Source organism: Furipterus horrens, unplaced genomic scaffold (assembly GCF_987537825.1).
Source record: "Furipterus horrens unplaced genomic scaffold, mFurHor1.1.pri manual_scaffold_22, whole genome shotgun sequence".
NCBI lineage: Eukaryota > Metazoa > Chordata > Mammalia > Chiroptera > Furipteridae > Furipterus > Furipterus horrens.
Window position 1 is genome coordinate 1164862 of NW_028327192.1, and position 25778 is coordinate 1190639.

Here is a 25778-nt window from a genome sequence, read left to right on the forward strand (position 1 = left end):
TGAGAAACTACATTTCTTTTGTTTAAAAAAGTAATAAGTAAAAAGCAGCTGAAATTCATTCTCTCATAGTTATAGAGGCCAGAGAAGTCTAAGATCAAGGTGTTGGCAGGTTGGTTTCTTGTGAGAGCGTCCTGTTTTGCTGGAAATCTGTGGTACACCTGACCCCCAACTTTGTCTTCGCATGGTTTCTCCCTGTGTCCAGGGCAGCAATCATAATGAATCGAGGCCACCCTAATAACGTCATTTTAACTTGATCACTTCTGTAGAGACCGTCTCCAAATTAAGGTCATGTTCTGAAGTTCTGCACATTAGGACTTAGGCATGTGAATTTGAAAGGGACACAATTCAACCTACAACACTACCCAAGCTAGAAACCCTAGAGTGAGCTTTGAGTGTTCCCTCTCTCTGCTCCCTGACTCCAATCTTGAACCAAGCTCTGTTGCTTCTCTTCTTGTTCGCTCCCAAGTCTGCACTTTCATCTTCAGGTGACCTCTGTCCCCGACACATCTTCTCCAGTAAGCTTTTCCTGAAAACTGCTGTAGTCCTAATGTCACACAGTACTAGGTTTGTTACATTGCTCTAGCTGTTCGAGGACACACAGTGACTCTCTAGTACTTCTGAAATCAAATTGAAAGGCCCCTTCCTTGTTCCAGAGCTCTCCATACCTCCCTCAAAAATCACCACTCCCTGGGGAGGCTGCCTCGTTCTCAGGAGACACCACGTCCTATGTGTTTCTTCTTCCAAGCCTTTATGCAATTTCCATTGCTTAGAATACGCTTCTCTGACTGTTCTAAACTTATAAAGACCAGCCTAAGTCATACTTATTAGTGGCAACCTTTCCCGATGGTTCCCTTCTTAGAATCTTACTAGGTTGTACTATACTCAATATCTTACCATTCTGTTCTTCCTTCCTTCCTTCCTTCCTTCTTTCCTTCTTTTCTTTATTTCTTTCTTTCTTTCTTTCTTTCTTTCTTTCTTTCTTTCTTTCTTTCTTTCTTCCTTTCTCTCTCTCTCTCTCACTCTCTCTTTTTATTTGTTTCTCTCTCTCTCTCTCTCTCTCTCTCTCTCTCTCTCTCTCTCTCTCTCTCTCTTTCTCTCTTTCTTTTACCATTTTAATATGTGAGTCTGTTCAAGCAAGCTGGGTTATCAAACTAAAGAGGTTCACCACTTGAGGTGCTCTAATCAAGAAGGAGGCATGGTAGTTTTATTTTGAGGTAGATGGAATAGACATAGTCCAAATGTCAGACATGGAATTCAAAACAATGATGGTGAAGAAGCTCAATATACTCGACAACCTCAAAAAGAACTACGACAACCTCCAAGGAAGTTACCAACAGCTGCAAGAAAATTACAGGGAACTTGCAGAGAACTACACCAGCATAAAAAAGACATAGAAACTATCAACAAGAACCAGGAAGAAATGAAGAATGCAATCTCTGAACTGAACAACACAGTAGAATCAGTCAAAAGCAGACTAAACGAAGCAGAGGATCGTATTAGTGAGATAGAGGACAATGTAGGAAAAAATTCTCAGACGATACTGCAAAATGAAAAAAAGATTTAAAAAGTATGAAGAAGAGATAAGGGAGTTGCAGGATAGCATAAGGAAGAGCAATATAAGAGTAATTGGAATCAAAGAGGAATCAGAAGAACAAGGAATAGATAAACTGATAGGAAAAATAGTGACAGAAAAATTTCCCAACCTGATGAGAGAAAGAGTTATGCAAGTCCAGAAAGCACAGAGAGTTCCAATAAAGAGGAACCCCCCAAAACCCACTCCAAGGCACATCATAGTTAAAATGGCAACATTCCAAGACAGAGAATCCTAAAATCAGCAAGAGAAAAACAGCAAATAACTTACAAGGGAGCTCCAATAAGGCTGTCGACCGATTTCTCAACAGAAACACTACAAGCCACAAGGGAATGGTCAAAAATATTTCAAGCAATGAAAAACAAAGGCCTACAACCAAGAATATTCGACCCGGCAAGGCTCTCACTCAAAATAGAAGGGGAAATAAGGAGTTTCTCAGACAAAGGAAGACTAAAAGAATACATCTCCACCAAACCAGCATTGCAAGAGATGCTAAAGGGAATAGTCTAAGAAAAAGAAAGAGAAAGAAAAAAATATATATATATATATATAATGTATATAAAGAGTAGAGGAACAGAGCTACAAAGGGAAATGAATAAATACATGTTGAGAATAACCTTAAATGTAAATGGATTAAATGCTCCAATTAAAAGACATAGGGTAACAGAATGGATAAGAAAACAGGACCCACATATTTGCTTTCTACAAGAAACACACCTCAAAACAAAAGATTTACATAGACTGAAAGTAAAGGGATATAAAAAAGTATTCCAAGCAAACAGACCTGACAAAAGAGCTGGGGTAGCAGTACTCATATCAGACAAAACGGATTTCAAAGCAAGGGCAATACAAAGAGACAAAGAAGGACATTTCATAATACTTAAAGGAACAGTCCATCAAGAAGATATAACACTGATAAACATATATGCACCCGACATAGGAGCACCCGAATACATAAAGCAAATACTAGAAGACCACAAGAAGGATATTAACAACAACACACTCATAGTAGGGGACTTCAACACTCCATTATCAACAACAAACAGATCATCCAAGCAAAGAAACACCAAGGATATACAGGCATTGAACAACACACTAAACCACACGGACTTAACTGATATATATATATATAGAACTTTTCACCCCAAAGAAGCAAAATGTACATTCTTTTCAAAGGCACATGGGACGTTTTCAAAGATAGACCATATGATAGGACACAAAACAAGCCTCAACAAATTCAAGAAAATTGAAATGATATCAAGCATCATTTCAGACCACAATGCCTTGAAACGAAACATCAACCTCAGAGAAAAGAATCAAAGACACCCAAACTCATGGAGAATGAATAACACGCTATTAAATAACGAATGGGTTAACAATGACATCAAAGAGGAAATCAAGAAATTTCTAGAAACTAATGACAATGAACACACAACAGCCCAAAACCTATGGGACACGGCAAAAGCAGTCCTAAGAGGGAAGTTCATAGCAATACAGGCATATCTGAAAAGAACAGAAGAAGCTCAAATAAAAATAAAAATAAAAAACTAATCCTAAAGCTACAAGAACTAGAACAACAGCAACAAACAAAGCCTAGGGCAAGAAGAAGAAAGGAAATCCTCAAGATCAGAGCAGAACTAAGTGACATAGAGACTAAACAAACACTCCAAAAAATCAACAAAACCAAGAGCTGGTTCTTTGAAAAAATAAACAAAATCGACAAGCCTCTAGCCAGGTTCATCAAGAAAAAAAGAGAGAAGACACAAATAAACAAAATCAGAAAGGAAAGAGGAGAAATCACGACTGATACCTCAGAAATACAAACAATTGTAAGAAATTACTACAGACAACTGTATGGCAAGAAATTCGACAACCTAGAAGAAATGAACAAATTTCTAGAAACGTATAACCTTCCAAAACTGAACCAAGAAGAAGTAGAAAGTCTCGACAGACCAATAACAAAGGAGGAAATCGAAACAGCGATCCAAAAGCTCCCTGCACACAAAAGCCCTGGACCGGATGGCTTCACAGGCAAATTTTACAAAACATTGAGGGAAGAACTAACCCCTACCCTAACCAAACTATTCCAAAAAATCCAAGAAGAGGGAAAAAATCCCAAACTCTTTCTACCCTAATTCTAAACCAGGTCAAGACACAACGAAGAAAAAGAACTACAGGCCAATATCACTGATGAACATAGATGCTAAAATCCTCAATACGATTTTGGCAAACAGGATCCAGCAATACATCAAAAAGATCATAGACCATGATCAAGTGGGATTCATCCCGGGGATGCAAGGATGGTTTAATATTCTCAAAGCAATAAATATAACACATCACCTAAACAAAATGAAAGACAAAAATCACATGATCCTATCTATAGATGCAGAGAAAGCATTTGATAAAGTACAACACCCATTGATGATGAAAACACTCAGCAAAATAGGAATAGAGGGAGCATACGTTAACATAATTAAGGCTATATAGGAGAAGCCCGAAGCCAACATCATACTCAATGGACAAAAACTGAAAGCGTTCCCCTGAAATCAGGAACTCGACAAGGCTGTCCACTCTCTCCACTCCTATTCAACATAGTGTTGGAAGTCCTAGCCACGGCAATCAGACAAGACAAAGAAATAGAAGGCATCCAAATTGGGAAAGAAGACGTAAAACTATCACTATTTGCAGACGACATGATAGCATACCTAGAAAACCCTATAAACCCCACTAAAAGACTACACGATATAATAAGTGAATTTGGCAAAATAGCAGGGTACAAAATAAATATACAGAAATCTAAGGCATTTCTGTACACCAACAATAAACTATCGGAGACAGAGGCAAAAGAGAAAATACCATTTACTATAGCAGCAAGAAAAACAAAATACCTAGGAATAAACTTAACCAAAGAGATAAAAAGACCCATACACTGAAAATCACGCCACAATGAAGGAAGATACAAAAAAAAATGGAAGCAAATACCATGTTCTTGGATGGGAAGAATCAACATCATCAAAGTGGCCCTACTACCCAAAGCAATTTACAGTTTCAATGCAATCCCTATTAAAATGCCATTGACATATTTCACTGACCTAGAACAAATACTCCAAAAATTCATATGGAACCAAAAAGACCCCGAATAGCAAAAGCAATCTTGAGACAGAAGAACACAGCAGGAGGAATCACGATACCAGACATCAAACAATACTACAAAGCCACTGTGATCAAAACAGTCTGGTACTGGCATAAGAACAGACACATAGATCAGTGGAACACAATAGAGAGTCCAGAAAACAACCCAGGCCTCTATGGTCAACTAATCTTTGATAAAGGAGGAAGGGACATAAAATGGAGTGAGAAGAGCCTCTCTAACTAATGGTGCTGGGAAAACTGGACAGGGACGTGCAAAAAAATGAAACTAGACCACCAACTTACACCACACACGAGAATAAACTCAAGATGGATTAAAGACTTAAATGTAAGACGTGACACCACAAAAGTCCTAGAGGAAAACGTAGGCAGGAAAATTTCAGATATCCCACGTAACAATATCTTCACGGATACATCTCCTAAGGCAAGAGAAATAAAGGAAAAAATAAACAAATGCGACTACATCAAACTAAAGAGTTTCTGCTCAGCAAAAGAAAACATCAGCACGATGAAAAGGAAACCAACCATATGGGAAAACATATCTGCCAATGATATCGCAGACAGGGGACTGATCTCCAAAATATATAAGGAGCTTATATGACTCAACATCAAGAAAATAAACAACCCAATTAAATAACGGGCGAAGGACCTGAACAAACACTTCTCCGAAGAGGACATACAGAAGGTCCATAGGCACATGAAAAAATGCTCAACATCATTGGCCATCAGGGAGATGCAAATAAAAACCACAATGAGACACCACTTTACACCTGTCAGAATGGTCATCATCAACAAATCAACAAACAACAAATACTGGCCAGGATGTGGAGAAACGGAAACCTACTGCACTGTTGGCGGGAATGCAGACTGGTGCAGCCACTATGCAAAACAGTATGGAATTACCTCAGAAAACTAAAAATGGAACTGCCTTTTGAAACAGCGATTCCACTGCTAGGATTATACCCGAAAAATCCTAAAACCCTAATTCAAAAAAACCTATGCACCCCTATGTTCATAGCAGCCCTGTTTACAATAGCTAAGTGCTGGAAACAGCCTAAGTGCCCATCTGTAGATGAGTGGATCAAAACACTGTGGTACATTTACACAATGGAATACTATGTAGCAGAAAGAAAGAAGGAACTCCTGCCATTTGCGACAACATGGATAGAACTAGAGAGAATTATGCTTAGTGAAATAAGCCAGGCAAAGATAGCAAAATACCGTATGATATCCCCTAATACAGGAAACTAAAGAGCAACACAAACAAACGAACTGAATAGGACAAAGACTAGAATAGCAGTCAGTAGTGGGGAGGGGGGAGGGAGAGAAGGGGGATAAGTAAGGGAAGGGACTAGTCAAGGAACATGTATAAACGACTCATGGACATGGACAATGGGGAGGGATATGATTGTGGGAGAAGGGATGGGCTGGGTGGGGGGAGCAATGGGGGACAATGGGACAACTGTAATTGAAAAACCAAAAATAAATAAATAAATAAATAAATAAAAGGAAAAATAAATAAATAAAACAAACCAGCAAACATAAAACAAGCGAAATTATCATTGAGTGTTACCTCTGACCACAAAGGAATCGATAACAAAAGTAACAGGAATATCCCCAAATACTTTGAAACTAAACAATGCACCTCATTGATCAAAGGGGAAATATTAAGGCAAATAAAAACGCATTGAACTGAATGAGTATGAAAATACAATACATCAAAGTTTGTAGGACACAGAGCAGTGCTGCAAGAGAAGTTTATAGCCCACTGTCTATATTAGAAAAGAGGAAACGTCTAAAAGTCAATCTAAGCTCCACATCAAAACTAGAAAAAGAAGAGCAAAATAAATCCAAAGCAAAGATAAAGTAGGGAATATTCAAGATAAAAGCAAAAATTGATGAAATAGAAAATAGAAAAATCAACAGAGAAAATTAATGAAACAGAACGCTGGTTCTTTGCAAAGATCAATAAAATTGACAAACCTCTAGCAAGACTGACAATTAAATACAAATTAACAATAACAGAAATGAAACAAAGGATATCATTACAGACCCTATGATAGATATAAACTTGACAACTTAATTGAAATGGAAAAATCCCTTGGAAATCACAAACGACCAGGATATACTCAGTATTTAATACATAATTTGAATAGTTCCATTGTTTTAAAGGGATTACATTTGTAATTAAAAAAAGTCTTTCGGCCCAAAATATTTCACTGGAGAGTGAAACTAAATGTTTAAAGAATAACTAACATCAATTCTATACCATCTCTCTAAGACACAGAAGAGGAGGAAATACCTTACAACTACTTATATGAGAACACTTTTACCATGATACCAAACCATACAAAGACAGTATGAGAAAAGAAAACTACAGACCGATATCCCTCATGAAAATAGACTCAAAATCTTTAGCAAGCTGTTGCAAACAGAACGTAGCCAAATATAAGAAGTATATTATATGCCATGACCTAGTGAGGTTTATTCTAGGGATGCGAGGCTGGTTCAAAAAAATCAATCCACGTTAATAGGCCAAGGAATCCATGAGCACAAAAAGAAAGCTATGAGAGCTAATAAACCAGCTCAAGGGTACAGGACATAAGATCATACAAAACTCAGTTGTATTTCTATTGAATTGTATTTCTATTTCAATTGTATTCATTTGCAAGAAACAATGTGAAAATAAAATTAAGACAATTCTACTTACGATGACATCAAAAATAATAAAAGACTTAGAAAATAAATGTAATCAAAGAACTACAAGACTTGTACACCGAGACCCACAAAATATCGAGAGAAATTAAAGACCTAAACAAATGTAAAGACATCCCATGTTCATCAAGTAGGATACTTAATATTGTTAAGATGGCAGCCCTCAAATTGATCTACAGAATCAATACAATCTGTATCAAAATCTGTGCAGAGAAGAGTTAACATAGTGGGACCGACAATGCTATCGTTTTTGAAAATCCTGCTTGCAAGGTTGGCCCTTGGCTGGGATCTAGGAACTTGGATTTGGTCGGAGGGAAGGGCTCCCACTATCCCAACTGATGAGAGTAGCTTATTGTACCTTAACTGCTTGTGCAAACAATATGATTTATGGTGAACAACAGCTTTCCCCCTGGGACTCTGGGATTTTGGTATGTGCTAGGCAGAGGGTGCCTGGAGGACCAGCCCTTAATGAAAGCCCTTGGCACTGTCTCTAATGAGCTGTCCTCATAAACAGCATTTCCACACAAGTTGTCACAACTCTTCATTGCAAAAAGCTATACTAAGTGAAAGCAGTCACAACAGACTACCTATTATATGGTTCCATTTATATTAAATGTCCAGAATAAGTCAATCTATACATCCACAAAGCAGATTACTGGCCGCCAACAGCTGGAGAGGTATAGAGTTGGGGGAGTTACGATAGCTAAAGGGCATGAGGTTTCTTTTTTGGTGATGAAGATGTTCTAGAATCTATTTTGGTGATGACTGCACAACTCTGTGAGTACACTGAAAGTCACTGAATTGTACACTTTATATGGATGGTATTTGAATTAGGTGTCAATGAAGCTGTTATACAATTACAGTGGGTAATAAAATATATTGGTTCTTTAAAAAGTCTGTTGAAGAGTGACAGGAAAGACTCCATGGAACCAGTGAGGAAGTTGGTTCAATAAGCCAGGCAATTTGTACCAAAATAGTCCAATGTTCTTGGTCACGGCCAAGCAGTTCTATAAGGTTCTGGGCACAGCAATTCTTGAACAACCGTTATCAGTAATTTTCTTTCTTTTAAAAAAAAATTGCGATATAACAGACATATAACAAACATATCAGTTTTCGATGCACACACTGATTTTGAATTATATAAATAGCCTTAAGCACTTACTAATATATATGAACCTAATAGTACCCCTGGCAGGAGAAATGACAATGAGTAAAACACACTCATTCTGTATTTGGAAAGGTAACGCTCATAATGAAATAACTACCAACACACGAAAGAACATGATACGTGCCAAAGCAAGGCTAAAATACAACTGCTAAGGATTTCAGAGGACATGTTGTTCGGCACACCATTATTGCCAGTACAGTCACTGTTGTCATATTCAGCCCAACATCACCAAGAATGATTACTGAGTGTCTAAGTACATGAGCAACTCTTAAGAGTCTATACAGAGAGTTAGGCGAAGTTCTTCCTTGAACCTAACACATCTTTTTGATGGGACTACTAAGGAAATAGTACATTAATGTTATAAGTGTGTCATCTCTATTATAAATAATTATGAAATATTAGGTTATAAATGTAACATACATAAAACGGCAGGTTTTCGGATGCAAGTTATTCTAGAGGGGGGATTCGCCGAGTTCCCTTTTAATTTGAGGAATGCCTTGGCAAAATGGGTTTTTGTATGGAGTGATCTTGTACCGTGTGGAAACACGTTTCCCAAGCAGCTGCGAACTCCTAGTGGCCACACGAACTCATTACCATCTAGCTTTGAGAGCAACAGGCACAGAAAGGTTAAGTCTGACATCCCTGCGGGGCAACTACCTGACAAAGCTGAAGACTAGGGCAGTCTTCATCCTATTTAAATGTCCCTAAAACCAGGGGCGATCCTGAAGGGTGTGTGGGCGGATCGATGCCTATAAGCACTATGAGGGAACCTGAAGAGGTTTATGCTTCCAGATCCCCTTTCTTTCCTCCGAGGCCTTTGTTTGAAACATTTATTGACAAATAAAGACACTCTCTGGAGGGAAGGAGAAAAACTGTCAGCAACTAATATTACATTTAAATACTTTTCTGTCAGAAAAGTTTGTTGGTCTGATAAAAAACGAAAAAGAATCCCGACTAACAGCCTAGTTTCCTCAGCCACTTCTCCAGCTCTGACAAACATTTTTTTAAAGCACCATTAACAAGCCATACATGGATTGAAAGCTAAAGCTACACACGGGAGAGCCGCTCCCCACCAGTCAGTAACGGAAAAAAGACGAAACAAAACAGAACATAACAAAACAAACAGATGAGGGGCAGAGGGATAAGGGACTAACCGCCTCGGAATTACCACGTCAGACCAGCGGCCTCACGACCGACGGTTTCAGACCAACCGCCTCACACTAACGGCCAACAGGTGGTGCGCGGACCCTAGCATGCTCACCGGCAGGGCGAGATAACCGATCAACACTTTTCAATCAGGCTTGAAACCACCAGAGAGGGCCAAAAATTCAGACTAGGTACCTTTTACCCTTGCTTTTTTTGCTATGGGGATTCCTCTTCTGCATCTTCGGACCCTAGAAGAGAGTAAACGCGTGCTAATCTCTGAGCACACACACGTAAACCCCCGTCCCCAAGATAATGGAAGCGGCTCGTACTGGAAGTGGCTCATACCGGAAGTGGCTGAACCACCAATCAAATGGCCTCTCTGGGCTCCATTTTGCCGTTAATAAAACCTGGATTAAAATAGTACCCATATCATACAGCTGCGTGAGAAATAAATGAGATAATGCATGCAAAACACAGCACCGGGCAAATGTTCAGACCTGCAGAGTTAGAAACGCTGGGAGGGGGCCCAACTATCTGTTTCAATACGCTCTCCAGGTGATTCTGAGGCATGCCTGAAGTGTGAGTTTTTGCTTTATGAAGAACGCTGCCCACTCAAATAGCTAACCAAAATCTTTGTTATTATTTCAGATTCCATGACTCCATGCTTTCTGAATTATGTTTCCTGCCTGAACTTTCAAAACCGTTATTTGTTTCTTGAGCCCAACTCTGTAGCCCGTATCACCACGGATACGAAGAGAAAGAGAGAACCTGTCTTCAAGGTTTCAGTGTAGGTGATCCAAGAATAGGAAAAGTTGATTAAACCTAATGGTCACAGTATCATTGCATAAACTAAATTAGGGAGGCTAAATCTGAGGCTGAAAGATACTTGGTGGCACTGACAGGCAGACCAGTTTCATGAAGGCTGATAGTTCGGTTCAGTTCAACTTCATGTTGCCATTATTCATAATAATTACATTACAAACACAGGTTCCATTTTTATTAATAGCTCTTTCAAATCAAATACAAACTGAAAGCATAGTTAAAGTGTGATTTGTATGGCTATTCACAAGTTTGTATGGAGGAGAAGATATTTGGATAGAATAAACAAGGCTAGAAAATGAATGATGGTCTTAGGGGGAAAAAAAGGTGACCAAAGCTTCTGGGTTTAACATATTTATGTTTGTCTCTTAGAGGATAACCTAAGTGCATACTACTTTACACATATCCACACACTAATGTAGCATGTTCCTTTTTTTTTTTTTTTTTTTGACTCTGAACATCCTTTCTTCCCCATCTGTCAGTACGGGACACTCTGAGAGCCTCATCAGCTTAAGAGAAAGAAGAGGCAGTACCATATGACTGAGCCTCCTTGCATTTTCATTACTGGTTTATCATCCAAAAACTGCTCTTGTTAGCCTCCAGGATGACAAGGTTGGGGTACCATGGGACAGGGCTCTAATCACCAATAAGACTTCTCTCTTTGTCGTTTGGAGGATTTGATAAGACATTTTTCCAGGCCCAGATCACAGATTTTCCCTTCTGGGCTTGGAGACACAGAGGGTTTTTTGTTTGTTTGTTTGTCCGTTTGTTTGTTTGTTTTGTTTTTTTAACCTTAGGGATATACATTCTTGTGCTTGGAGAATAAATAAACATTTCCTTTCTTTGCTTCTTATTCCATAGACATGAGCCAGACACAGGAGCTCCAACTTAAATATCAGAAGTTCCCCGTGACAAAAGAGTGGTAAAGGAAAAACAAGTTCTATACTGTGGATTTTAGCCCATCGCTATTGACGAAAGCTCCCTTCTTGACCAAAATTAATTTTTAATAAAAGCTGTGTGTATTTAAGGTATATAACATAATGGTTTGATATAGTCAGGCTTATCTGAACCTTCTTCTCAATTAGGCCTCACCTTTGGCTTATAAAAACTCCAACTTTCGGTTTTTATGAGCTCAAGGCATGTCCTTAGAATGATGATCCCAGCCTCCTTAATATACCGGCCTGAGAAAGCTCAACATTGCCAAAAGAATTCCCTGTCTGTTTCAGCCAAAACCTGACCATGGGCCCCTGCCTCCCCTCCCTTTTCATAGAGCACTTACAGAACTTGTAATTGTAAATCCTTTCTCTGTCCCTCTGAGACATATCTTCTACAACCCAGAAATATCTGTTTCCAGGACCTGGGAGCCATCCCTTCGAAATGTAATCATCAAGAAAGACAGAGCCTCTGTTTCCCAATCTCTATGGAAGGATAGGAGTTCAACTTTGATAAGTGCCAGTTAGCAAACGCAGAGGCCCTGATCATGGTGATCAAACTCCGTTGGCCCCCAAAATGTCCCTCAATACTTTTCCTTTAGCACACCCCAGCATTTAAAGGGCTCCTGCCTTTTGTTGCACTGGAGTTGAGCTCTAGTTATCTAAAGTCTCTCCTCTACTGCAGTAGCCTGAATAAAATCTACCTTGCCACCTTTAACAGATGTCCAACTCTGTTTCTCTTCGATGCCATGAACTAAAAAGATCAGAACTGGACAACAAGTTTAAGACATGAAATCCTAGAGGTAACAGGGAAAGTAACAAATGAAGTCAGACCAAGACTATGAAACCCTAGCGTTTAGGAGAGTCATCTCAACCGATCTTTTAAAACTTCAGATGCAGTTCTTCTCATGTAGGAGGTTAAAGTGGAGACATGTGGAAAAAATAAAAGGAGAGAACAAAATAACACTTGAGCGCCCTGCAAGTCATTTGGTTGTGGGCGAGTGGTTCCACACTGGGGATAAGCTAAAGGCACCCCAAAGTGTAATGGATGACCTTCTAAAGAATACCGTACCAAGAAACCCAGCACTGGCGATAGTGGAGAATAATAAAGAGGGGCTTGAGGAGCCTCTGAAAGGCTGACCCTGTCCCAAGACTATTGGCTTTTATTCTGGGCTAATAATGTTTCATGATGAAGGTTAGAGCTTGTTGGACCAGTTAGGCACCCAGGATCCTAAGGACACCCAACTTTGTGCTGTTATTGTCAGCTATAGAAAGAAACAGCAATGTCATGAAGTAGAAGTCCTAGTACTAGCTGGTGGTCAAGGCTTTAGGAGAGTATGGGGAGTTGAGGAAAGAACGAACATCTTATGTCAGACTGGAAGGATTATCATAGCATCCAAATGCACGAGAAAAGAATTATTTCAAGTTCTTATGAAATAACCTACTCCAATATTGCACAAGTCTTCTGAACTTCTTTTTGACTAAAAGTGTCTTAATGGCGAGATAAAACCACAGAAGCTGCTAAGGAAGTCTCCAACTTTCTATTTTCATACCTTCATTCAGGATACCCAGAAAGGACTTTGATTAACTCTGTCTCTAACTCTGAACCTTCAGGGGGGAAACCAAAGAAAATTAAGCTAAGATGTGAAAATCAACACTGCTCTGTGAAAAATAGACTCTACTGGTAACGAGTATGATTAGATTGTTCTGGAAGTCCAGCAAGAAGAAGAAAGAGAAAGGAGGTTTCAAGGTGTGAACTGGACAAAACATGAAAGGATTATGTGTACCCTTCTAGAGAGAACAGAAGGTTGTCATACAGAAGGCAGTTTGAGGTGGTTTTCATATGAAGAGATGTTGAGTTTGCCAGCCTGCTACACTTTTGCTGCAGTTGCTATGGTTTCAGGCATTGTGACCCAACAAACTCTGGTGTCATGTCCCAGGGTCATAAGCAGCAGGAAAGGCTTTGGCCCTTCAGTCTTGTCCAACTGCTGACAAGGGCAGCAGCCAGCTGCGGGTACCCGAGAACTTGACACTGCCCAGATCCATCTAAAGGGACACATCTCCTTTCTTGGTGGCACATTTTCAGCCAAAAGAACTTCATTATCAAGGTAATGAGTTTATATATTTTGTTGTTGTTGTTGTTGTTGTTGTTGTTGTTGTTTTTTACAGTTCTTTAGAATCTGGACACGAGAGACCTCTTTGCCTCCCTCTCTTTGTTTCTAGGCTAGTGATCTCTAGTTCTGGGAAAAAAGAAACCCCCTCTTTTGAGGGTATGGGAAGCCTTTTCCTAAATGTTTGGGAGACCCTCAAAGATCTTGGAGGGTTGGGGGGGTCATAAAGGGTAGGCATGTAATACTATCCGGTGAAAGGATAGCTGAGTATAGGAGGGAGAGAGGGAGAGAAAAATGGAAGAAGGTAAAGGGAGGAAGGGAGGGGGAAAAAGAGGGGAAGAGGAGAAGGGAGCTAGAGGTTAAAGGGGTCTAAATTTTGAAGGAAGTTGGAGGAGAGGAATTCAATAGCCCTCTACCATTTGGCAAAAAGTTTCTCTTGTTAGTTAAAAAACAAAGTCAAATCCAAGTACGAGGTACCAAAACAATTCTACTGAACCCATAACTGTGTCTTCCTGTACATGGGTCTAAGGTCTTACATAACAAACATTATTTAGGGCTTTTTCCACTTTCTTTTTACTTTTAATTCCAGGCTGGGGTGGGAGGTGGTGGGGAGTGGTAAGAGAAGTTGGCAGAGATGATTATTCTTTCAAAAATAAAATTAAATATGGTTCTATGGGATCGGGGCCTGGTTTTTATAGCTATTAGACCGAGTTTTCTCAGTGTTCAGAATCTTGTTCTATTGTGGGATCTCATATGTTGTTTTAATTAAAAAGGTTATTTTTTCACTCTACTAGTGTTGGCCTTAGTCTTCTCCAATGGCTCTATGTGGTAAGTGTTACAGCTGTTTATCCCATTTCACTCCTTATATCATGAGAAAGGTTCTGGTTGAACTGGGGTTAACTAAAATTCAATTAAGGGGGATGAGGTATGCTTGATTCCTTGAAGGTGCTTAAGAATGGCAAAGGAAGTAGAGGCAGGTGAGATTTAGTGGAGTTTAGTAGAAATAAGTCTCTAAAGTTAATCTCCACGTTCTCTAAACTTCCTTTTAAATTTGCTTCCCAACGAAGTATGCTAAAATGATCCTGATAATTTCAGAGAATCCCTTTCCCACTACTCACCCCACCAGTTTCTAGCCTAACCCAATATGAACTACATAGCTGAGTTCCAGGGCCTTCTTATCCAAACTGAGCCAGTTTCTAAAAACCATATATAAGCCTTTCAGATTCCTTTTCTTTTGTCTTTCCAGAGGCCTGATAATATTGAGTGGTTACACAGCGCCAGGGGTGTGTGCAAGGTCAAGCTCCATAGCCCAAAAGGACAGCAAGAACAGGAACGGAAAGTGGTAAGATACTAAATTACTCCTACTAAGGGGTGGAAAGGATTGCTTTATGGATACAGATATCCTGGAACCCAGAATAGACTAATGGAGGGTGAGTGTCGTTTCTCTAAGATATCAAGTTCAGTAAAGTTTGTGGGCTGGGGGGTGGGGGTGGGGGCGGGGGCGGGGCGCAGTATGCTTATACATCACAGAGGGACACGTGAAGGGAGGGGGAGAATGAAGAGTAGCTGGGGAGGGGGGTGGGGGGAGCCTCAGGGGAGGGAGGAGTGGTGGTTGCCTAGTTTTACCAGCCTAATGGAATCATAATATCAGCTAGCTACAAGTAAGTTGCACTCAAGTGGGACTCCCACAGGAGGGCAAAATGTGTAATACTTCACATTTTTTATCACGTTCAAATGCCATTCGTACTGTTATGTATTTAATGCTTTTTTAATTGACTGACATTTAAAAATTACCATCAACCTAAGCAATATTATCCATAATGTCACAGGTTTTATGTTTTAGTATGTATTTTTCCTACTAAACAACAAAAAAGTACATATATTAAACACAGAAATGTTTATCCATGTATCACTTAAAGTTTTCTATAACATCAGTAGCAAAAACACCACTTTTGGGGAACGCTACGGTAGTTGAAAGTGCTCTAACTGAAAGCCAGGGAATTGGTTTCTTTTTTTTTTTTTTTTAATGTTTATTTATTTATTTATTTATAATTTTATTTTTTGGTTATTCAATTACAGTTGTCCCATTTCCCCCCATTGCTCCTCCCTCCCAGCCCATCCCTTCTCCCACAGTTATATCCCTCCTCGTTGTCAATGTCCATGAGTCATTCATATACATTCCTTGACTAGACCCTTCCTTTACTTATCCCCCTTCTCCCACTCCCCCCTCCCCCCTACTGACTACTATTCTAGTCTTTGCCTATTTAGTTCGTTTGTTTGTGTTGCTCTTTAGTTTCCTGAATTGAGTTCTAATGTAAGTTTCAGCTTTGAGTTTGCGTCAGTTGGGCAAGGCACCTTTCTTCTTACTTTTTTCAGTAAATGTAGGTATTGTAATTTGGGCATCTCTGACAGGTAGGTATTCTTATCTAGGAAATACAATAATGATAAGATTCTCTCTGCCTAATAGCATTTATTGAGTACTTACTATGTACAGGTACTCTGCTGAAAACTTTGTATTCACTCTCAATCAATCCTCACAAGAACCCCTATGCGGTAGGTGCTTTATCGTCTCAAAGAGAAACCGCAGTCTTTTCTCTAGAATTTTCCTCAATACGCTGTCCTAATTTGGTGCAGATATGCTTTGTCGATGTGTCCACCCTGAAAGTGGAAGATAAAGGTTCCAAGGTGAGTATTCTCTGCTCCCCTCAGAGTTGGAATGAGTGAGAAACTGCTGAAAGAGTTATCAGTGGCAGCATAATAAAAGGGAAAGTCTGTGCCAGAGGGTGGAAGGATGGAGGAGATTCAGGTGGGCAGCCATCATTTTTGAAAACCCCAAACCCCCGGTTGAGAATATACTGTCACTCTTGATGCCAAATCTCATTCTAGAAGGAACTTAATTTGCTGGTAGGCCTGAAAGAATTACAGCATGGAAGGTAGCATGTCAGAACAGTGAGAAAACTGTCCAAAAGTTTGACGATTCATGAAATATGATTCCTAAGATTTATGGATTTGTGAATGCCTCTGGAGGGGTAGTAATTTGTGAGGAGAACAATATCTCATTCTTCAAACATTAGCTAGCATCACAAGCCTACTTATCCTTCTCCATTGAAAGGAAAAGATAAGAGATATGACATTCATGTTTTGGAGAGGGCAGCTTGGAGAAGTCTCAAAAAGCAGTTATTCATAAGAATCTCACCACTTCATCCCATAGGATGCTGGTGGTTCCTGTTCCGGAGGTGACCTAACGCAACACCATCTGAAAGAGAAAGAAGTTATTATAATCAAGGCTACCGAGAAGCAAAACCAGTCTAAGGTATGCTTAGCTTCCGAGTCCACCCTTTCTAATTCCCAGAGTCCAGTGCTGACTCCGAAGACTCTGGTTCACAAAAGGTAAGAGAAATATTTCCAAACAAGCCCCTACATTTGACTACTATGATATTCCAGAGTTCACAGGCCTAAGTTCAAAGTCAGGTAAGTTTAATGTCCAGGTATCTAACAATGGCACTAATCACAGAGGTTCAGAATGCCCTTCCCTGATTGCAGGTCCCTACTCCAAACAGAATCTTGCTACCCTTATCCTAACAAAGATGTGGAATGAAAGCATGATCTTTTTCAGTGCTTTCTGTTGTCTTCTACTGGGCTTGTGTGCTCCACATTGCCCAGTGTCCAAAAAAAGAAAAAGAACAAGCATATATGGAACAGAGAGAATCCACAATGACCAAGAACTGTAGTGGCTTGTTCCCCAAACCTGTTGCCTAAGAGATTACAGACTGTTAGGTAGCGTAAAGTTAGAAGCAATTCGATTTGGATACCACTGTCACATGCAAGTCCTTTTGTTTTTCTGTAACTACCTAAATTATATCTGTTGGGCTCCTGGCCCATGACAAGTCACCTTCACAGTCCTACATACCTGGAGTAGTTGATATTGAAATAGGATATTTGGTTTTATCTCAAAGGAGTCAATTTTTTTTTTTGTTCTGCATCTCTATGCTTATCTTATAACCAGGAACAACATTTCTGGCCTCAGACACATTTGGAGTGATGAGAGTGGCTCCTAAGGAAGAAAAAAAGTTTAAAAATATTCTTCAAAGAGTTTTGGGTTTAGTTGGAAGGAGGACTCCATTTTGAAGTCTTAAGAAAGGGATAAATTATACCTAATGTTTATTCTTAAAAGTGCAGCACATATTTCCTACACATAATGCAGGTGTCCTTGATTGTAACCTAAACCCATTTTCAAAATGTTGAACTTATCATGACCTCAAACTTCTAGGGATTCAGTAGAAAGTAAGGAGATGAAGCAATGGAAGGGGTAAAGAGGACGATGGTACTTAGCAAGGAGTGGAAGACATGTATAATACATATACACATATCTAGACATGAGCATATGCACATAATTTACACTGACACACAGCAATATATACAAAATAATTTATACGAGCAGTGACACACACATCCCTGGCTACGTGTCTACATATGACACTGATGAACACACACAAGCATTGAAACAACACATGTGTGTGTATATTCATAAACAATGACTCACCTACACAAAGGTATAGAGTCAGCTGCATTGACATACCCACATGTGACACATCAACATCTATATATGCATCCATGCACACTATGCATAAACATGCACACTACACATAAACATACACACATGAGCCTCGATCAAAACACAGTGACTGTACAAGTTCAGGTGATAGGCATGCACTCTTACACAGGGTGGGGCAAAAGTAGGTTTACAGTTATGAGTATGTGAAACGGTTTATTCTTGAATTATTACTTATTATTTTCCATACATACAACTGCAAACCTACTTTTCGCCCCACTCTGTAAATATACCTCATGTTGATACGCACACATACAAACTTAAGCAAAGTGACACTAACAACATTTGAATGCACTGATACATACCTTGACACAAATACAATGACATCCCCACTCACGTATTCACACAAGTACTCAAATACCCAGGGTGTGTGCAACACTGACACACATTCTCAATCATTCACGTAGCATATAAATATAACATAAACTGATACCCAATTTATTGACATACACAGTCATTATATTAGCACCGATCCACATTGAACATAAACATTTATTGATGTATTATCTATTATCTATTAATTACTATATATGTTAACATGTGAATTTATTCTTTTTTTTTAAATAAATAAAAGATTAATTAGTTATTTTAACAATAGGAAATAACAATCCCTCCCTCTCAGACATTAAGACCCTTTATAATCTTATAAAGGACAATGGGCGAAGGTCTCAAGCTCCTCTAGCTGCTTCAAGCTGGACATGGTTGTCGTTCGTCCTACCTACCCTTGGTCCAGACATCCCTAATAAGAGTGGGGGTGTGGAGGGGAGGGTTGCCTTCCCACATGGGGAAGGATCGTGCAGACTCCAGGTCAGTTGGCTGTCCCCAGACAACGGCGTGCTTGGTTTAACAGGCTGGCATCCTTGTTGTATTCTGGGGGCAACAGATTTGGCAAAAGGGTTTAAAGACATCTTCAATCCATAACCACTAGATGACAAAAGGCAGGGATTAATTTTTCAATGTTCCACATTAGGGACAAGAAACAGGCTTCTTTGGAGGAAGGTGTGCCAGGCGCATCTCACCTGTCCAAAACCCTTTGGCCCATTCTACTTAGTTTGGGCTGAGGGAAATAGTTTAGCTTTCCCCACTCTTAGACCTCTGGGCCCTTTCGGTCCAAGCCATTAGGATAGAACAGAGAAACCAGTTTAGAGTGAAGCCCACAAACCACCCCATTCTTCACCAACCCAGCCACTTAGTTCAGTCAAACCGTTGAGTCTCAGGAGGCCGCGCTGCAGACAGGATTAATACACATATAGGTATAGCTCCATGATACATTCTATTAGATTTGTATTATAAACAAACATGCAGATCACTCAAATCGACACTTGTCATTTACATATTCAGACACACTGACATACACATTCATTTTTACATTCACACAGTGTACAAAATGTACACGCTATCATGCACACGTTGGCCCGTACAGGAAACATATAAAATCGGTATTGATGTCAACACATTGTTACACAGGCTTACACACAGGCAGGCATACATGTGCACTGACATGTGCACACGGACACACACGCTAACAACACAGACTGAACATTCTCACATCTACTGAGATGTCCCCACTTATGAATTGCTATACTGTTATTCACACACACACACACATGACAGACACATTTATACATTTTTGACACATGTTGAGATAAGCACACGTGCTCATGTGAAATTGACACGCTACCACTTGTGCTCAAAGGGATATAATTATGTATTATGTTTCCATGCAAATCCTAAAGGGTAAACCCCTAATGTATGCAGTTTAGAAAGATATGTCTTCTAAATAAAATAAGGGGGGAAAGTAGCCTCCCCAAACTCTTAGGTGTTCTTTTTTTTTTTTTTTTTTTAGATGGACGGATCTATATGCCTTTTCACACAAGCTCCCTCTGATCCTATAACTGTTGTAAATTGGCTTCTAAATGATATCCAGAAGTATGCCTTGGGTTTCGAACATGCACTAAGTCCCTCAGCCTCTAGCTGCAAACATAAAATAGGAGATGAAGATGAACATCACAAATTACCCTCTGCAAACTGCTACAGCATCTATGATGATAAACTGAATATCGATTACATGGCCAATAGACCTCAAAGCCCACATGTAGACATGACTGCAGCCAAGAATACCAACAAAAATCAGAGTCCTTCCACCTCTCCAGCAAAATCTTCTAGCACTAACAGGGCAGTAATCTCTCCTGAGGGAGAATGTCCCATGGATGACCTTTCCTTCACCATCATCCGGCTATCTAATCTGGTAATGGAGATGCCTTGTAATGAAATCAAGAAGTTGGAAAATGGAAGCAAATGCTTTCATCATTCAATCTATCCACCCTCTGGGGACAAAGGGAAAAACACTCCCCACAGCTCTGTGAGCAAGATCGTTTCTAAAATGGCCCATGATGCTGAGGAAATATCCTATGTGGAAAGGCGGGGCACTGGAGAAGAGGGCAGGGAAGGTGGCAGGAAAAAGTTTATGTATAGTCAATTATCCAACAAGAACAAGGGGGTAGACAAAGAGATGTGCCAACAAGAGAGCAAAGATTTTTCACACTCTATCAGTAAAGGACTCACGGTTTATGCAAATCAGGTGGCATCTGACCTGATGGTCTCCGTTTTGAAGACCTTGAAAGTGCATACTCCTGGGAAGCCAATTCCCACTTGTGTGGTCCTGAAGAAGGTGTTGTTAAAACACACCCAGGAAGTTGTCTCTGATTTGATTGATTCCTGCTTGAAGAACCTGCATAATATCACTGCGGCCCTGATGACTGACTGCGACTTTATCTCAGCTGTCAAGAAGAGTCTGTTCAACCACGGAAAACAAAATGCTACACATATAATGGAGGCCATGCTGAAGCGCCTGGCTACTGTTCTGCTTGGAGAGAAGGAGTCTAAATCACAGCCTCTGTTGTACGCATCCTTGAAGGCCGGCTCCCACAGTCCCAAATACGATAACCAAAGTCAAAACCAAAATCTTGAATTCTCCACCATGAAAACTGAATTGAAGGGGAAGGACAAATGCAAAATAAAACCAGAGGAGTGCAAGTCATTGATTAGCGCTGAAAAAGTTGGTGAACACATCCTCAAGGAGAGCCTGTCCGTGTGGAACCAAAAACAACGAAACCAAGGCGAGATGGCTGGCAAAGCATGCGTGAGTAAGGAAGAAAAAAGAGAGAAGATCAGCCCTTCCACAGAGTCACTGGCGAAGGACTTGATTGTCTCTGCCCCTATGCTGATTCAGTACCACCTGACCCAGCAGGCCGAGGCCAAAAATGCACTTGAAGATGACTATCCTGGTTCCACCATAGGCCATAGGACTCAGAGTGCCCAATTTGAAAAGAACGCAAGTGACCAAAGTGCCAAGGCACTTTCAGTGAAACATCTAGAATCTTGTGGAGCTCCTGGGCCATCTACCTCTGTAAAGGAGACTCAACAACAGGCGGAGTGCCAAAAGTCCGATATGTCAAACATCATTCTATCACTGATTCAGAAACTGCTCAGTGAGACCTCCTTCAACAGTGAAGAGCAATCTGAAGGGGAGAGCAAGCCTTCTGAGCCCAGGCCAAACAAAGCAACTTCAATGTCCAAGAGAGGGGAAAAACAATTCCAGGAGAATTTAGACCTTGATTTTGCCAGCGGGATGATGCAAATGAACTGGCAATTCATCAATCAACTGGTAGAACCTGTGAGGAAGCTGTGCCTTATCATGGCTAGGTATCACAACAACAGGGAAGCCCTGGCCGAATTGGAAGAACAAGCAGCCTTGGTACACAACCCAAGTTTCCAAGTTGGTGGCCCCAGATGCAGTCACAGTAGTGCAATGTCACAGAACTATCGAGAGTTTTCTGGGCCGGAAGTCATCATCAATAATTGGTGCTCAACAAGTAGCTTGCAGAAACAGCTCCAGGCTGTCCTGCAGTGGATTGCAGCCTCCCAATTTAAGGTGCCTGTGCTCTGTTTCGTGAGAGATGATGATGGACAACTGGAGAAGGTAAGCAATGGCAAAGCACAAGAAGAAAGATGGTTAGACTGGGCAGGGGAAGGGAGGCAAAACTGTACTTAGGGCTCACGAGCAGTCCAAATTTTTCTCAAGTATGCTCTTTACTATGTGCTTTATGAATTACTTTATCCTCATAAAAAGACACAAAAGCAATGAACCATTAATTGAGGCTGTAGCACCTCGGGGTCTGCACATTTCAGCCAAGAGGAGGCGAGAAAGATTAGCTTTTTTTTTTTTTTTTTTTAAATTCAGTGACCCTTTAAACAAACTACTTGGTAAAATATGTTTTAGGAAGGTGGGGGAGATGGCCACCCCTAACCTTGACCTAGCAATCAGCACAGACTAACCAAAAGACCCAGGCCTTGGAGAGAAGTATTTAGTAAAGACAACTGATTCCAGGTTTTGTTTTTTGATGCTCAAAATGAAGTTATGTTTTTCATTTTGATCTATGACATTAGAGGAGGGTCAAGGAAAAAGGAGAGGGAAGGCAGTCCTGGATCAGCGAAAGCTTTTACTCTAATCTTAGTCATGGGCGGAAAGGTGGGTGAGGGGGGTAGTTCACTTTATCCACCTGAGACCTTTCTTCAAAAGTATCACATGACTCAAGCTATCTCTGCTCCCTCCACAGCTTCCAGAAGTTTCAGCTAAGGCAGCAGAGAAGGGGTACAGTATTGGAGATCTCCTTCGAGAAGTAATGAGGTTTGCCAAGGAACGACAACTGGATGAAGCCATGGACAACATGGCTAGAAAACAACTGCTGGACTGACTGCTCACTAACTTGTAAACTAACAGTCCCTTCAACAACTCTGTAGCTAGTCACCCCATCCCCACAGCAGCATTCCATGCCATCTGGGCGCCCCTTCATTAGGCAAGTTGAACAACACACTACACGACTGTCTTTCCCAATACGTCTGAGCAGTTGGACTATGCAAGTACAAGGTGTTAAATAAGCTAGGCAACAACATGAATTTAAAAATTAAAAAAAAAAGTCGTTGTGTTCTTTTTTTAAAATATACGTTCTATTGTTAACTTTTTTATTATTATTTAGATTTTATTTATTTATTTATTTCCAGAGTGAGGGGAGCGGAGGGAGAAAGAGAGGGAAACATCAATGTGTGGTTGCCTCTCACGAGCCCCCAACTGGGACCTTGACCTGCAACCCAGGCATGTGCCCTGACTGGGAATTGAACCAACGACACTTGGCTCGCAGGCCGATGCTCAATCCACTGAGCCACAGCAGCCAGGGCTAGAAAAAAAAAGTCGTGTTTCTTAATCAGATATATCTGAGGCAAAAGAGGGGAGTGGGTCTAAATCCAAGGATTAGTGATACAGTGTTGGGCTTGGGTCTATATCTGACCTTAGGTAATTTTCTGAGCACCCAAGACATAAAGATATAACTCATGTCCAAATCTCTAAGTAATATGGTTTGTCCATTATGATCCAGAGGTTTGCCACCTGTGGACCCCCTGTTTCTGCCACATTACACATATAACTTGATAATCTCCCCTCTAATCCCGAGGGTACGGTTTTCTCGGTCTTTGTCAGGAATTTGCAGATGGGCTACTGTGCTGCAGGAGCTCAGCTCCAGGCAGGTTAACTTTGGATTAAGTGAGACCAAAAAGTGACAGTGGAGTGTTTGAGAGGGAATTCATTCCAAGTTTATTTATTTATTTTTAAGTATATTTTATTAATTATATTGTTACAATAGCTCCAATTTTCCCCCTTTGCTCCCCTCTACCCAGCAGCACCCCTCCCCCAGCAACCCCCCCAACCCAGTCCATACCAATGGGTCGTACATACAAGTTCTGGCTTCATCCTTTCCTATATTGTTCTTTTTTTAAATTAATTAATTAATCAATTAACTAATTATTCTAACAATAAAAAATAACAATCCCCCCTCTCAGACTTAAGACCCTTTATAATCTTATAAAGGACAATGGGTGACGGTCTGGAGCTCCTCTAGCTGCTTCTGGACATGGCCGTCGGCCTACCTACCCTTGGGTCCAGACATCGCTAATAAGAATGGGGGTGTGGAGGGGAGGGTGGTCTTTTCACATGGGGAAGGGTCTTGCAGACTCCAGGTCCGTTGGTTGTCCCCGGACAATGGCGTGCTTGGTTTAACGGGCTGGCATCCTTGTTGTATTCTCGGGACAACAGTTTTGGCAACAGGGTTAAAAGACATCATTCAATCCATAACCACTAGATGACAAAAGGCAGGTATTAATTTTTCAATGTCCCACATTAGAGGAACAAAAGGGTTTCTTTGGAGGAAGGTGCCAAGTTGATTTTTTTAATTAAGTATATTTTATTGATTATGCTGTTACAGTTGTCCCAATTTCTTTTCTCTTTGCTCCCCTCCACCCAGTATCCTTCTTCCTTCCAGCAGTCCCACCCCCCTTAGTTCATGTCCATTGGTTGTGCATACCAGTTCTTCAGCTTCACCCTTTCCTATATTATTCTTAATGTCCCCCTGCCTATTTTGTACCTACTAATTATGCTCCTTAATCCCTGCACTACTTCTCCTCCTTCCCCTTCCCAGCCGATAACCCTCCAAATGATCCCTATGCCTATGATTCTGTTCCTATTCTGGTTGCCTGTTTACTTTTATTGGTTTGTTTTTATTTTTTAGGTTCTGTTGTTGATAGTTGTGACTTTGTTGTCATTTTAATGTTCATAGTTTTGACCCTCTTTCTCTTAAATAAGTGCCTTTAACGTTTCATATAATAAGGGCTTGGTGATGATGAACTCCTTTAACTTCACATTGTCTGGGGAGCACTTTATCTGCCCTTCCATTCTAAATGATAGCTTTCCTGGATAGAGTAATCTTGGTTGTAAATCCTTGTTTTTCATCACTTTGAATACTTCTTACCAGTCCCTTCTTGCCTGCAAAGTTTCTTTTGAGAAATCAGCTGATAGTCTTACAGGCACCCCTTTGTAGGTAACTCTGCTTTTCTCTTGCTGCTTTGAAGATTCTCTATCTTTGACCTTGGGCATTTTAATCGTGATGTGTCTTGGTGTGGTCCTCTTTGGGTCTAGTTTGTTTGGGACTCTGTGCTTCCTGGACGTGTATGTCTCTTCCCTTTGCCAAAGTTGGCATTATTTATTTATTTATTTATTTATTTATTTATTTTTACATAAGGTTCAATTTCTTGCTCTTCCTCTTCTCTTTCTGGCACTCCTATGATTCAGATGACGGCACGTTTCAAGTTGTCCCAGAGGTTCCTAAGCCTGTCCTCATTCTTTTTTTTCAATTCTTGTTTCCTCCTTCTACAATGGTTGACTGTTTATTTCTTCCTTATGTCCCAAGTCATTGATTTGAACCCAGACTTCCTTCCCTTTACTATTGGTTTTGTGTGGATTGTCCTTGGTTTCACTTAACTTAGCCTTCACTTGTTCCCTTCTGCATTTGCCACACTCCAGCATATCTGTCACATCTGTGAGCATCTTTATCACCAGTGGTTTGAACTCTCAGTCTGTTAGGTTGCCTATCTCCTCATCGCTTAGTTCTTCCACTGGAACCTTGATCCGTTCTCTCTTTTGGGC

At 40.3% G+C, this 25778-nt stretch overlaps 1 pseudogene; it reads left to right on the forward strand.

Annotated features, from left to right (window-relative positions):
- The window catches only part of LOC149990153 (A-kinase anchor protein 4-like), a 49694-nt pseudogene extending 26559 nt beyond the window's left edge, over nucleotides 1-23135 (forward strand).
- Nucleotides 23136-25778: the final 2643 nt, after the last annotated feature.